Below are 16,865 nucleotides of genomic sequence, written 5' to 3'. Positions count from 1 at the left end.
ATAATGCCTGTGGCTTTGTGGTTGGGGTTCCCCCCCCACCTCTTACTCAAAGTCTTCAGGGGTTTTTTTTGTTTGTTTGTTTTCAAAAGGTGAGCTTTTTTGAATATACTCATGGTGGTCAAAATGGACCTGTGACATCTCAATGAAAAGCCTGTTTTCACAGTTCTGTTGTACAGGTACAATACATGTATGTCTACAGCTGCACTGACTACTGCAGGTATAGAAGGATAATAACAAGTAGGAAGTTATATTGCAAAAATCTTGTTGGAATGGCGTTGTATTCCTGACATGATCACCATATTTAATCCCTTTCCATATACCACCAGCTGGTTAGGTAGAATGACCTCCCTTCTGCAGGCCATGACCTAACACATATTGAAAATATCAGGAAAAGAATTATTTTATATAATTTCGCTCCTTCTCTTAACACCCACATTTATGTACCACTCAGACCTCAACACTGAGGTCTCAGACAGCCTTGACTATAATACATTGTCATTGCATTTGATATCTGAGTAGTCTCCCTAGCAGATTTACTCCAAGAAATATCTGCAACTTGAAGCAGTAAGCCCCATGAATCTCACTACATGCCAGAAAATTGCTTTATTTAATAAGAATTCAGGAATATAAAAAAGTCTTCTACAAGTATGAAGGAAGACTTTTTGCCTTTAGGTACAAAAAATATTGTTAGATATCCAAAAAATAAAAGCACAAGCTGCTGTAGAAATTGCTACTACCACTGGAATACATAAACTAAACCAAGTGAAATTATGCAGCTGCTTCCTTATGAAAATAGCTTAAATCAGTGCATTCTTCCTGCTAAACCTAATGCATACCAAGTAAAACCAATCCCTTGCCTCCTGCACTTAGCTATGTTATCACTTACACAGATAGCATTTCATTGCCTAAGCAGGAAACTTTATGAATAATGACACATTGTAATGCCATCAACACATATTAAACCCAGCTAATAAGTGTCATTTTTGCAGTGTGGAGCAGAAAATTCTTTTATTCATTGAAACAGATACTGGTTTTGTCTTGCCTTTGTAAGTAGTTGATGGCAATAGCACTTCAACTTCACTAAACAGAAATGGGCCAAGAGTGAGCATGTCAAGTAGATGCCATTACTACTAGAAGCAAAACTCCAGAACTCGGTGGAACTGCTCCCAGCTCTGGATTCTGTCACAACATTACAGCAGATGAGAAAATCTGTGGTGGTCTCATGCAAATTTAAAATAGGGAGGTTTAATAAATGAAGCATACTTAAAAAAATCCATCAGTAGACCAGTCTTATTTCTGATAGTTGATTCAATTTATTCAGTGATATCTTATTTTCTGTTCTCTGCATACAGAATACTTTTTAGTAATATAAATGTTGAAGAAGTATGCTATCATTATAGCCTAAGGATAAGGGAGGTAAAACTTCTAGGGAGAAGTCATACCTTTTAATAAACCAAGTGATATAGGTGGAAAAATAGACTAGTTTTCAAACATACAAGACCTTTATCAATGATGCTCCAGAGGTGCTGGCTATCCTTCCCACTCAGTGTTTCTAATTGATTAGTATAATTGGGTCATACCTACAACCATTTTTCTCAACTCAATTTAGCTTGATATTTATTTTTAATCTGTACCAGAACAAGTGAAGTACTTGTGCAGCCAAAACCTGTACATTTTTAGGACTACAATCACTGGTCTAAAGATATATTCTTTTCTTAGACAATGACTCTCTGCAAAACCAATGTCACACAATAGTACATATTTACTCTCAGTTGTTGTCTGGGAGAAGTTGGTTTTGACAATAGAACAAGACTCCTGGTATCCCAAGCAGCAAGGGTCTGTATGATGTGTAGTGAACAGTACATTTCTGATCAAACAGTAGCCTTGATGTTTAGATGCAACTACCAACCTTGCTTTGTATGGAACAGAAGGTCTTACCTCTTCGTGACATTTCTTCTGACCGTCTCAAAAGACAGCAATATATGATGCTGCGATAATCTCTTCATTTTATTAACATTTTTATGTTCCCCTTACAATTATGGAAACGTGTTGTCGTTTTTCCTTAAAGGAAAGCTTGAATTCAGAAATGGTTCTGTAGCAGGTGAATTCTTGCCTGATACCATGGCTGCAAAAAAGTCTCAGCCCCATTGGGTGGCCTGGATCTCCTAGATGGCAACCCACAAGTCCAGCAGGACATCTAAAGAGGAGCTGGTCCTAATGGAAAGTCTAAGGAACCAAAATTGGACCACAAAGCAGACCATACAGCACTGACGGCACACAGCTGTGCACAAGGACAGGGGGACTCAAACATGTGCTCATGACCTCAAGGAATGGAGTAGGGGGATGAGAGTACTGCTAACAATCACTAAGGTGCTTATTCCTATCACTGTCAAATCTAGATTTGATCCAAAACTCAATTCCAAACGGAAGTCTTTTAGGTGCAAAATTATCTGCTCCCTATCGCTCCAGAAAAGGAGGCAATGATTTAGATGAGGATGCTTGCAGCTAAATAGAACTCCTCCTTAGATGACTAACTTCATACTAGAACATCTACTTAAGGGTTGGGGGAAAGGTATGTTAGACCTCTGCACAGGAGTTATCTGGTCTTTACTCTATTTGGCTCAGTTCTTCATCTGCAAAATGAAGTTAATAGCACACTTCCAAGCAGCATTGTGAAAATTACATTAAATATACTGGGGAAAGCCAATAGCTCTGGATCTGCTAGGGGCTTCCTAATGTGTCTGAAAAGTAGTACAATCTCACTACATTATTGCTTGCAATACGAAAGCCTTGTCTAGACAAGTCAGTTTTTACGCATTGATCACATAGTAAAGAAAGTTTTCATTGTTCATGTCTTTCATCATTTTTATTTGTTATTGATAGTACGTGGACTACAGTCACTGGAGTTATACAACAAGTAAAGGAGTGGTAATGAGCCTGTATTAAGTATATTTGCATTTTTAGAAATCCATTAGAGTCCTGCTTGCTGAGGTAGTAGGAACTGGGGATGCTTCAGCAGCAGCCTGCTTAGCCATGAGTGGGGATGGTTGAGCCGGGGGTTCCATATGGCTCTGTACCCATCTGTGCTGGTCACAATGGGAGCAATGGTGCTATCCCCAGCAGCAAGTGACAACCAGCCATCTGTAGTGAGACACAGGTCACCACAACACATTGCCCATGTTCCAGATACGGGCACGGGGAAAAAAAAACAGGATCTGCAGGAGACTGTCCTGTCACACCCTGTTTTTAAAGCTTTAGCAGCAATTTATTTCATCCTTGACCACAAGCGTGAAATTAACTTAGAGTCTAACCACCCTAACCAGCCAACTCTAGGATTTCAGGCAGATGTTGAAACTCCACGATGTGCACTGGCAAGTGGCTGTACTTGTACAAAAATGCCTGCAGACAACTGCTGTGCAGAGACAGAAGCAGGTTAGGGATAGGTGAGATTCAGCCCAGAGTATGCAGCAAAACTGTACCAGATGCTCTGAGCCAGCTTGTCTCCAGTTCACATCCACAGGTTTGGCCTTTACATCTGTTACAAAACTAATTCCCAGCAAACATGTCTTTGGAATCATTTGCTACAGTTCATATCTACATAAACTGTATCACCCCATCTTAGCAAGTCTCAATTAAAAGCTGATTTGCTTTCATTAAAGGTCCTTACTCCATTCCTGTGATAATTGGTATTATAATTCGTAACAATTAATAATCACAGCCATATGGAACAGCCAATGGAGGAAGAAAAACCCACAGCAGTCTGAAAGTGGATTCATAGTAAATTGTTTTCTCATATGGAGATCCCCAAGATGCATTTTGTGATGTTCTGACAAACAGACTAAAAGCACACCAAGTAAATTTAATTTCATCCAGGACAAAGTTACCTTCAACCTCCCACCCCCCTTATTCCTCCTGATTCTGCTTTCAATTACTTGTTTGCTGCCTGGTCCTGCAGCATCTCAATACTAAGGCAGCTGTGAACACATTCCAGCCTGGACATAGGTTGCTACATTCACCAGTCAGCTCAATCTGGGTTAGCATTTGCTACCCTGTCAGAAAGCTGATTTAGCTTGCAGTGTTGTTGGGTTGTGGTTTTTTTTTTTTTATACACTCTGCAGATGTTGCCACTTCATCCCTCAGCCCCTTTCCAGACTGTTGATAAACAGTTTAGAAATCTCACCACTAAAATCCCTCACTGATCCTAGTATTGATCCCAGTTTCTAATCCACGGCATAACTTTGCCTCTCACCTCATGTTTGTTTCCTGAGAAGTTACAGAAGTGCTTATTGATGTAGTGTGACACCAACATCCATGCACTAGGAAAGCGCTCCAAGCATAAACAGTTTGGCATACACTGAGGTATAGCTGCCTCCACCCTAAGAGGTCTGGGATGATTTGACTCTGTCAATATACTGCATTTGCCTCTAATATCCTCTATCTTTCTACACCAAAACAAATCTGCTATATCAAGCTTACCCAAGAGGGTTGGGGAAACTACCCTGCTCAGCTTGAGTATTACGCCCATGCTCATAGTCATGACCCCACATACTGGTATCTGCCTTGCATTCATGCCTTATTCATCTTTCCCATGTTCTAGCACAGACATTTTGACTTTCAGCTTAAGCCCAGCTAGATAAGTGGGAGGTGTTTTACTTGTTCTAGTCTAGGTCAAATGTAGAACAGAAACATCATATCCTAAAGCTGGTGAGTCACCAAAGAAAGAATGCACAAGACCTTGGCCCAGTTTTCACCAGGTTGTATGGGTCTAAGAGATGTAGTATCGCTGTTATGTCATAGATATTTTGAAGCTGTTTCTGCAGTACCCACAGCCATATTTCTGAATATAGATTTTACTTTCCAAGTTTAGATGTAGTCACCATGGATCACACAGCTATTACATATGCTAATACAATGGGTAATAAATGCAGTTTTTAGTGCAGGTCTAACAAAAGCTTATACCCTATACTGAATTGTACTCCCTGAAGTAATTATTGCAGAAGGTCAGAGCTGAGATGGGAACCTTTCACAAATTCTTCTTTCCCAGCATTATTCAGCACCTGTCAAATCCCACAGAAGTCCTTGCACTGATGTTAATGGGCAAAGTCCTCAGTTACCACACTGGATATAGTTGCTCAAGACAATTTTCATTGTATTTGAAAAAAATCAGCAAATATTTAATTAACAATAATAATTTGGAGTAAGAGGCAAATGGCAATGTTCCACCACAGAAACTAACCAAAGTGTGAATATATTATATTGATGATTTAGCACAGCCCCATGGCTGGATTCTGATGCAGCAGTGCTAGCTTTACAGCTCTGCAGTATTTAATGATACAACATGTTTTCATACAACAGTTTGTCCAGGGCTAGGTTCAAATCTTGTGCATCCCTTTACTATTTGGTGGGACACCCTTCTCCTCCCACAGCCAGCTGGCATAGGGACTCCCAAGGCAATGAACACTGACCCAAAAGTGGAATAGGGAGAGAACATTTGAGAGCTGCTGGAATTGTGGGTGAAGGGAGAAAGTTTGGCTGGAGACAGGTATCACTGGTGCATGCAGTGTTCAAAGACAGGAGGTTATTGCTTCTGTCATGATCCCACCCTGCTACTAAAGTTCCATGATTTTTTTTCCCCAGGTTATGGGCAGACAAGGTGAGCTGCTCTGGCATCCAGAAGGCAAAGGCCTGCAGCTCAGGCTGTTTCAGCAACAGTCACTGACATGGCCAATGTAACATATTAAGGGAATTTCACCTACCCTTCTCAGAAAATTTTAAATTGCCTTTGTATTTTGAGCATTTCACAGTCAAAAGTGGACAGAATCTGGTCTATAGAACCTATTAACCACCCCCCCTTTTTTTTTTTAACATAGCAATAGGGATATTTTAACAGTTCAGAGAAATTTGAGAAAAAAGGAACAAAGACTCTATCCAGTGTTGTGGAGAAGGTCAGACTTCTGGTTCTAAAGTCTTCAAATACAAAAGGGGAAATGGATAGTTTATTTCTTTTTCTCCTTCCCCAAGGTGGGAAGTGCTCTGTTAGGTTATCCTTAGTAATTTTGATGAACTTTAATTTTTGGATGTAGTTGGAACTTAAAGAGAAAGGAAGCAATATGGAACTGGAAGAGGCAATGTTGCCAGAGTGTTAAGTAATAAATAAGAGAAAGAACTTCTCCTTGCAGGCTTGCCAGAAGGTAACAAAAGGAAAATCTATTCCAGAGCTTGGTTGCACAGGTCTAACTCCACTTGCTAATACAAGGGTTAATGGGCTTTACAGGAAGATTAATGTATCTAGTCAGATAGCTATGGACCCTATTAGCTGCATTTACAGTAGCCTCAGCTTCTGGCAGTAGAAAGCTATAAGGAAATAACTTCATTTTTGAAATGCTTTCAAGCAACTCTTCTAGAAAAGTAGTCATTTCCACTCTTTGCTTATTATACATAATCCTGCTTCTAGAGATAATTGAATTTTTTTGATCACCAGCTGAAAAGTTACCTATTTTAGCAACTGGGAAGTGACTTCAAGTCCTGGAAATATTTAATGTATATACAATGCTGTCCAACCAAGTTTCACCAGAGAGCCCCTGTGCGGTGTCCTAAGTGGATTTCTTCTGTGGCCTTGGGATTTAGATACCTTCAGCTATAACAAAAGGCTCTGCAGTGATGACTTTTAGAAGCAGGACTTTTCTACCCTTAAAGAAGGTTTATTCAAAGAATGTTTTTCTTCACACTTTCTATCTGTTAAATGTTATTTGGCTGCCCACTGCATCCTATTAATCAGAAGACTAAGAGACCCAACATCTATGTTGATCTAAGTGTCTTTTCAAAGCCTATTACTTTCAATTTATCTGCTCAAAAAGGAAGAGAATTCCCTTTGCCCTGCATGGAGCAAACATAGATCACTCAGACTAAAACAAAATATGAAGCTCCAAAGCTCAGCTTTTCTTCCATCCTCATTAGTTTGAGTGGTTAGAAGGTTACCTGAGATGGAGTCGCAATATAGATTTTAGAATTTGATGAGAAAATATTCTAGTGTTAAAGTTAAGCAGAAGCTGAGAGGAGTCAGAGATGACTGCAAAACACCTTTGAATATAAATTCCTTGGAGCAGAAACCATCTTTTACTATATAATGGCTCACTGATAGCCCAACGGGACTGAACTTTGTCAACCTCTAGATATTATGGTAATACATGCACTTTTAAAAGTCTGGAAATAAGGTTGACTAAACTCTGCAGAGTGAGAAGCCTTTGTTGCTGTGTGTTCGAACAGCATTCAGTACATTGGGGTCCCCAGTGTCCTATCCATATAAATGATACAAGACAAAAAGACTTCCCTAGAAATGCCAAAGCAGTGTCAGGAGTCTGCCACATGCCTCAGGCTATCATAATTAAGTCAGACCAGGTTCTGCTGCCACTGGCATGGGAGAAAGTCATGCATTGCAGCATTTTTAGTCTCCTTTAACTCTACAGCATGAGTAAACAGTTATCTGCTGTGGGGCTAGGAGGGGCTGTTCAGTACGGGCTCAAACACATTCTAGATTTGTACATAGAAGCTGTGACTTGTGTCACCCCACCATCCTATTGCAAGTGATGGGATAACAACAACTGACCTCCCATGGCAAAAAGAACTGGAGGACCTCTCAGATCTGTCCCAGCCCTATTATTTAAGAATCTATTAGCTAGAGAGCAAAGACTTTTATCTCCATCTAGCATTGCTTTCAAGTGTTAATACATTTACAGACAGATAAAGATGAATAAATCCAAGTTCTAATTTAATAATTCAAGAGTCTACCAGTGGAGTGAGGGGTACACCCTCTTCTCAGCAGTGGAAGGGTATAACCAGGAGACATAGGTGCTTTCTTTCTTTTCCTTTAATCCATTTTCAGACATTCAGAGTTTAGTTTCCCCAGCTGCTGATACTGTAAAAATGTTGCTTGGCAACATGGTAACTGGGGAAAAAAATCTTCAAAAACATTAGGAGTTTTTGTCCTTAGAAATGTACTAGTTCAGCACATCCAACCTCCTACAGATCCATTTCAGAGGAAAAGAGGCACAATGATTTTCCCTGCCCATGAACTGGTTCCAGCAGCCTTTAAAGCAAAGTATTCAAAATGGGACAGGAAAAGGGGTGCCCTTGGATGCTGAAGGGGTGGGACAGACCCCTACACAGGAGTTGTAGGGGAACAGAGCTGGGCACACACTGCCTATCTAATACTGAGCATTCATCTGACATCTCAGACAAGACACCTGTTGACAAAGCATTGTCTTAATTGCACATGAAGATGTTACATCTCCCTCCAAAGGGTTCTGTCATGATGTCCTAGGGTGCAGTGATTAGGCCCACCTCTTCTCCACTCTCAATAATCAGATGTGCACTGGTGGGGCCATGATCAATCTGCTTGCAAGGGTGGTGATACCAAGGCAGAGAAGCAGGGGCAGGCTGCTGAAGGCCTGGCAAACCCAGGGACTTAACTTTCCAAAGGAAGTCCAAGTCACACTACCTTGACGCTGGCCTATTGTGAACAGTCACACAAGAAAGGGACCACCAGTTATTTACTGCAATGAGTATCCATTGAAGTCAACATTCCCAGAAAATCTTACATTATAAGGTCCATAGAGAAGAGTTTTAAAGTTCACCGCTTTTCTCTCCCTCTCCTCTTGCACTAGAATTTCTTTGTTATTGCACTTGTGACTTCCACAGAGCTATTTCTGATTTATACTGCTGAATCATGGTTACATGTGTATCATCCATAAGCCAGAACACAGCCCTAAATTCAAATAAGATGTTCTGGTTTGTTCAAGGCAAAGAGCAAGTGATGTAAGTTCCTGAAAACATAGAAGACAAGTACCAATATTTTTAAAGCAAGATCCCAAAGGGCATCTGTCTTTATTTAGCTGGAGGTAAACAACAGAGTTGAACATAGAGTTGTTGTGATGGCAGCACAGAGACTCTTCAGCATTGTATGGCACTATTTCTGTTGATATTAATGGAGAAATAAGAAGTCTAGATGGTGGGTCTCAGATCAGACCAATATCAAAAGGTCTGCCAAGTTTGAGTTGTACCTCTTGAGTCCCAGTTACCAAGACAGGGGGAAATACATTAGAAAGAACAGATTGTAGAAGTAGGAGAGTATAGAGTAAATCCCATATGGTATCATATGCCTATAAACAGGAAAAATACACTGAAGTAATACATTCCTGTTTATGATTACAGAGTTGAAGAACAGCTCCCCTGAAATGAAGAGCCATTGGAAGGCAGCAAAGAATCTGGCCAGATCAGTATAGACTTGGGAAGTCTTAGAGCACCATGTAGGGAAAGAAACTCCTCCAAAAGATTGCTAGTAGTCTGCTAACTCAAACTCCTGCTGCAATGCCAATTTAATTAACATGCTTAACTGCTCAGAGATCTCCAAGATTATTCACTGGATTGGCAGCCTTTTCTCACTGCTAATTGTGTTACTTTGCAGTGAACAAGAAAGAGATGAATGAGTACAGTAGCCCCATCTTTTCCTGCTGAAGGAGGAGAGTCACACCAAGTAATTTGACTTTGACATACTGTCTTGTTTTCACAGGTTTAGTTTATATAAATAAACATGTGTGAGCTACTGAAAGCTAATGAGCTGGATGGCAGCAAAACAAAGTCCTCCAGTGGCTGCTCATGGCACAGCAACTTGGCAGCACTTGGTGGTGCAGCCATCCGACACAAGGCTCAGCCTACCTTCCAAAGCACCATAGAGTGCCATGCGTGCTCCACACCTAGACAAGATCCTTGCTTGTAAACACTCTCCAGAGGCTCTGATTAAACAGAAAATCTCCCCAGCTGAACTGCTGCCATGCAAACTGTTTTCTTGTTTGACCAGCACTTTCTGTCAACAGAAGGGGACAGAAATATGACAGCAGTATTGCTGGTGTGGAGAGAGCCTGAGGTTAAAGCAAAGAAAACACATGATACTAGGAAGAATGTTGTCATCCCTTAAAAGAGCCTGATACTCCCAGATTAGCTCATCTGCTTATACTGAGGCTGGAACAGCCAGAAGGGAGACTATCAGCAACATAAAAAGGCACTGAATGTTTTGGGTCCTTGGGGTCCTGCATGCTTTGAGAAGAGGCCTCCAGCTATGCCAAGGGACATGCTTGCAGTTTCTTTGACTGTGGAGATGGTGAGTTTAGACTTGAGGGTAGCCTTAGGGCTCCTCTGTAAGTACAGTCTAAATATAAACTTGCACCCATGAATTGACTGGAAGATTCAATGCTGATTTCAAATGTAAATGTCAACGTGAAACTAAATGTTAAAGTCAGTACTGATAGCTCATGTCTCCTGGAGATACACACATGTCTAGAGGCATCCGATTCCTTCAATTTGATTGCAGTGGAAATTAGCTTCTGTACAATTCATAAGGGGGCAAAGAAGAGCTAAAGGCAGCTACAAAGCTATGACCCCTTCTACGTCTCATCAGTACCTATGATATGTACACCACTGCCTGGTGAATATGTACCCAGGACACTCCTACTGTAATATTGCCTTAGGCCAATTAGCAATAGGGAGGTCAATCATTTTATTTCACTAAGAAGTTGAAGTATGGATCAACTATAAAAACATTAAGCAGATCCATCCCCCATATTCTTAGTATTTTTATTGGAAATATAGGTCTATAAGAGCTGGTTTTTAATCCCAGCATGAAAGACAAACTGTTATTCAGCACAAAGTTAACAAAAGCTCTTACTCAAGTGGTATCCTCAGGACTTTTCTGTGAACCCCAAGACATCCTTGCACAAGTGTAGTGGTGCTTTTAATCTAATTGACATTTCTAGAGGACCTTTTGCAGGTTCCTCTCCCATTCAGAGGGGGAAAAGTGTCACTTATTGGGCATTTAAGAGAGGATCAAACCAGAATAATCCACCAGTGCCTCCCCACCATCCTGCATTCCCAAGGGGAAGCTGTTTTCTCCCAGGCTGAACACTGAATCAAAGCAACGTCTGCAGCAAAGCAATGCTCCAAAAGGGAGGGGGGATAGAATTCTAGAAAGTTGCTAATTACTATATAGCATCCATATATTTGTAATCTAATTCCTCTTGATCAAACCCACTGAAGGCTATGGGTTCAGAGGCATTATTTGGAGACAATAGTAACTTACATATAATGAGGCCTGACTTCATCTTTACAACCTATATTACCATTACAGTGTTGCATTAGAACAGATTTCAAGCCTGAGCTGAAGTCATTGAGCAAAGTGATCTGTACTTTTGAGGTCTACTGCTCAGTAGAGAAATCACATTTAAAAATAAAATTCAGTTCCAAAAAGCTCAAGTTTTCAGCTCTTTATTCTTGGTAGGAATTAGCTTATCAAATGGCTCAGTGTTTTACTCTTAAATAAGTACGCGAATAACAAATCATTCTCTTCAGTTGTTATTAGTCCTATTGAATGACAAATAGTTCCTAATGCTTCTTATTCTTTCCAGAGTGTAAAGCTTGGCAGAGTTAGCAGAGGAACATTGCCACAAAAAAGAACAAGACACTAATGTTCCAGATGAGGGAAACAGCCATGCAGAGGCACAGACTCAACAATATTCTACACGTCTATGCAAATTGCAAAATCCACAAGAGGCAAGTCTTCCCCTCTCCCCCAGTTACACCCATGCAACACCACTGATGTTGCATTGTGGCTGCCTGTAACAGAGCAGACTTTGCCCGTTAACTAACAAGAACCCAGAAAGCAGTGTGTTTGCAACAAGTTAGGATTAACCCTGCAATGATACATTCCACTAAAGTAACATTCACATTTCACAGGCAACATGGTTTTGGAGGCCAAATTTGTAGGTTCAACTATTAAAAATTAAAACCTCAGACTGTAACAAACACTGATTTAAGTCAGTCTTGCTCCCTTATTACCCATTTCTTACTCCTGACAAAGCATTTCCATCGTGCCGACCCCTCCAGTTGTGCCACTATTACTGAAGAAATTATCATGCTGTGGCCCAGATTAGGAATGAATCCAGAATAAGACACCAACCCCATTTTTTCCATAACAGATTTTGTTTTCTCATTCACAATGCTGCTGGACAAGCATTTGTCACACCTGAGCTCACAGAAAGTATTCCCAACTAAGCATTGATGTGATAATAGAGAACCATGCAAGTTGATACTGCCTGAAATGTTTTGACCAGTGAAACCACAGCCTAGTATTGGCTTTATAGGGCTTACATAGCACAGAGTAGATGGGCTGATCAAAATAGTAAAAATCCTGCTCTTAAATTTTGTTCTATTTTCAGTTTCATCCACAAAATCCATTCCTACCAGAGGACTTCCAAAGGCATGAATGTAAGATCACTTTAAGGAACTCTGGAATTACTTGGAGCAAGCCACCTACCCAGTATTAGAGATAAACTTATAAACACCATGTGTACACAGTAACACTCATTCACATACTATTTTTGCTAGAAATACTTGACCTTAGAATACTATTTTTCTATTATCTGCAGATTTAAAAAAATTAATAAAACAGCTCACATTTCAAGGCCTTGCCATTCAAAAAATGACAAGTAGCAAACAAACCAACTTAGTTATATATTTTGAAGTTGGAAAAGGTGATCACTACCTTGTGATAGCCTAGGTATGATATACAAATAAAACTAAAGATTTTCTCAAGGAGAAAAAAATTAAGAACAAACCATGGATCCCTTTAAGGCTACTCTATTAAGTACAGCTTCTTTTAAATCAGTCAGACACTCCCATCAGTTTCAGTCCTATTAATGGATGCTACTAAACCATTTTAACAGGATACTTTCAACACAAATAACTGCAACAATAGTGGTCTGTGTTTAAAGGTTTGCACACTATTGCAGACAAAATACTCAGTGGCAACTAACGTATATGCTTAATAACACATACTATCCAACCATCAGGATATTCATTCTTCTGGGCTCATCTGAATAAACCAAGGATATTTCTGTACTGCCATCTGCTTCGATGCTTATTTTGTTATTGCTGTTCAATCATTGCACTAAGATAGACGAAATACTCTAGGTGTAGCTCAGAAGTCCTGACACTATTTCAGATACGCATTTCACAACAAAGCACACGAGAAATATCCCATGTTGCCAAACTATGTCCAGTGAGCCTTGCACTGCTCCTGCCTTCTGTTCAGAAGTAGCTACATTATAGAACTGATTGCAGGAATGTTTCAATTCATTTTCCTAGAAAAATAAACAGTTTTACTCCTTTACTTTTATATGGAGTTAAAGTATTCAGTTTCAGAGTATATGTTATGGCAACTTAAGGCATGACACTGGTGAGCTCTGGCTTCTCTTTTATTACAGTTTGAGGGGCTGGAAAATCCTCTTTTTGCTGGGGCAGAACTCCACAGCAAGCAGGAGAGAAGAAGTAGGGAAAGAAAAATCTTGGTAGAGGTCAAAACTGCAAAGTCATTGTAAATGGTGCTCAGCTGAGAAGAGTTTTGAAAAGATTTCCTTCTATTTACTGCCCATCATGCAGCACAATAAGTTTCCTTTGGGAAGCTCTAGGGCTTTTATTAGACCTACGTACCACCACAGCCATGTGAAACCTAGCAGAGATCAGTGCTCCAATCACCACAGAAGGGTATGCAAAGATGTTTTGCCTGAACAATACTATGAGAGGTGGAAATGCTTCCAAGAGTTCTGAGAAAGCATTTATGCAAAGCAGGAATTGAGAAACCCTCTGTCTGCTAATGCTCTAGTGACAAGGAACACATTAGAGCTGCAGATAAAACCCTCTTGCCAATTGCTGTTGACAGCAATCAGGGCCAAGTTCAAATAGCCAGGGGGACTCTTAAAATGAACAATGCCGTATAGCTCAACCCTGGCAGAGGATCCCAGAGAATGTTAGATTATTTTCAGAGTACCCTGCATAAAGTGACATGCCCTATCTTTGAAAGCAGGGAATCAAGGTCCCAAATCAGGAAAGCTCAGGAAGACAGTTAATAAAGCATCAACTTATGACAATGCATTGAACATGCAAATATGACAAAACTCCCCAGCAACCATTCTGACTATCCATTCCCCAAAGTAAAGCGTATCGCTTTCTCCAGTCTCACCTACTAACCCCCCGCAGTTCAGGCACAGTGTAGCCCAGGAAGAGTCCTCACACAGTTTCTCTACACAAACACGAAGTAACAGATTCACCTGGAGAATCCACCACCTACTTCAGTGACACCAATTTCATCTCCATTAGTCAGAACATTTCTACATGTCACTTTTTTCTGCAAAGAGCCCTTTTAAGCTGTCAATTCATTGCCATCTATCAAGGAAGCCACTCTGTAGCATCACCTGGAAAAGCAACTCAGCATCGCAGAAGCCTCAGCGGAAAGATTCCACCCACAGCTCTGGGAGAGAAGGTCTGCTCAAAGTTGGATGCTCTTCTCCACTCCTCATTTCTGAGCTTGACTCCACTAATGAAATAGCCTTTCAGCTGGGTCTTTACTGCTGATTTTTGCCAGCCTAGTTGGTGTCAGCTTGAGGAGTTATGTGGAGAGTTTTGTAGTGAGTAGAGCCATAACAGAGTGATCAAAGCTCTTGTGGCAGAACTGCACACTGCTGATGTGATTTCTTATTTTAATGAACTGCAATAAAGAACAGCGAGAGTCCTAAACTGCATCCATATGACACAGGTAGATTACAGGCAGGCCTGGGATCTTTACCTGCTCAGGAGTGGGTATGGCACAAATCAAAATCAGGTATGATATTACCATGGCACCCAGCTGGTGCTCAGCAAGCCCAACTAACAGGAATCAGCATTACTCTAACACAACATGGCTTTGAGCTTGTTCAGCTTGTGCCCTGAGCCAGGGTGTGCTCCCAGACTACACTGGGAGACTCTACAGTACAATACTGCAGTATGACAACACCAAAGCCTTAGTGGAAGGGTGACACAGGCATGATGTCCCTGGAGGAACTGTGGGTAGGACACTTAAGCCCTCCTTGGTTGCTCTCCTTCCCTGTTCATCAACAGAAGAGAATAGGCTCATATTCCAGGGCTGCAAGTTAACATGAAGAATGTGCTTTTTAAGACACAAACAGCTTTAAAAACCTAGTTTCAGTTTTGAAAATTTTTCCCAGAATGACAAAAAACAGGCTTTGAGCCAAAGAACAAAACTCTTACCATAAAACTTTAAGAACAAAGAATATCTATTTCATCTCTCCAAGGTATCTACAGCATTACACAGAAAGGGATTTCAGCAGCTATTAGCTGCGTAGTTACATTGTAGTTTGATAGACTCATTACAGTGCTCTACAATTATTGCCAACTCATACTAAATTATTGGCTTCTCTAAAACTGAGATATGTAAACAGTACTTAGGAGACCAAGACTTGCCAGTGTCAAGCTAATACAAGACCAGTATCTTCCCAGTCTACGAAACAGCACAGTCAAATGCATGTCCACTCCCCAGCATCAGACTTTCCAGATCACCTCACCTTTCATTCAAGCAGGAGGAGGAAGCAGAGGTCTTGCACGAGTGTAGTTGAAAGCTGTGATCTGACAATACATCATCCAAAGCAGCAATACTAATGTAAAAATATTCCTCAGTCCTTATGCCAATGCTTGTTTACATTCCAAACACTCCCCCTGCCCTTCCAGCAGGAGTTGCAGTATCACAACTCAGTTGAGGAACAAAAAGCACTACAGGGAAGGGAATGGCAGCTGACCAGTGGAGCTGGTGAAAAGGAGGTTGGAGGCTCCCTCTTATAAGCTGGTACTATTGCCAGCATGGCACAAAGTCACAGCTGCCTCCTGAGCAAAAACCTAGCAGAATACATCATTGAGTTCTCACCTCTTTGGCTATGAGCTGCAGGCTACCTCAAGGGGAAGCCCAGAGCCCCATCTAAGGAAACACTAGGAGATTAGTGTCTAAGTCACCTGCAGCTATCCAGGTAGTCACTGAGGGAGCTGCTTAGTGGAGGTGAAGTTGAGATTTTGGCCAACAGGAATTCCAGGCTGGTTTGATATAAGAGGCAATGAAGTAGTTTCCTTTGGCAGTGCTGGAAAAAAAACAGGATGGCTCATGCCATACCACTGCTAGAGCCTGAGTGACATGGAATAAAACAACCCATGCAGATGACTGAAACAAAGTAGTAGAAACAAATCACTGAGAAGAGAAGACCCCATGCCACCCTGGGACAACCTGATGCTTTGGTTTTGTCAAAACAAATATTTATAAAGTAAAAACAACTCCTACAAAACATCTTCAACCAGCTCCTCTGCCACAACCCCCCCCTCAGATTAGGTACCTTTGAGAAAGTAATTTCTTACAGCAAAAGAGGAGAGGAGCTCACTGCTACCAGAGCAGGAGGTCCCTGCAAACCCACCTGCTTCCCAGCTCTGCTGATGACCAACACCATATGCAAGTCATTAACACCATTCCAGCCACACAGCAGCTCAGAGCCTAGCTTCAAACTCCTCAGATGGCCTTTACCACCTCCAGTTAAGCCCTCAAAGCAGCCCAGTTGCTGCCTGTAAATCTCAGCATCCCTCAGGGGACAGCCCAGCTGCCCAGTCCTCTCCACACACCCCACAAACACTCCAACTCATTTATCTGCAGAAAGCTGATGAGCAGAGGGCTTGTTTAAGCTTGTACCACCTCAGGATAACAGACACCATCAGTCAGACTCTCAGTAATAACCTGCTTGTGTCTTACCTTGCAGTTTTAAGCAGGGCTGTCCTCATCCCTCCTGAGGTGGGGGTCAGCTTGCAGCAGGGATTTGCAGTGGGTCAGCACCCACAGAGAGGAGGTCCAACAGGGCTGGGGCAGGCACAGCTCTGCTCTATGCCCTCCTGGAGCCTTATAAACCTTCCCCAGCACCTCCCTTTCACCACCTGTGTTGGGTTGACGGATA

Source organism: Gavia stellata, chromosome 16, assembly GCF_030936135.1.
Source record: "Gavia stellata isolate bGavSte3 chromosome 16, bGavSte3.hap2, whole genome shotgun sequence".
Lineage (NCBI taxonomy): Eukaryota > Metazoa > Chordata > Aves > Gaviiformes > Gaviidae > Gavia > Gavia stellata.
This window is presented reverse-complemented; position numbering follows the sequence as displayed.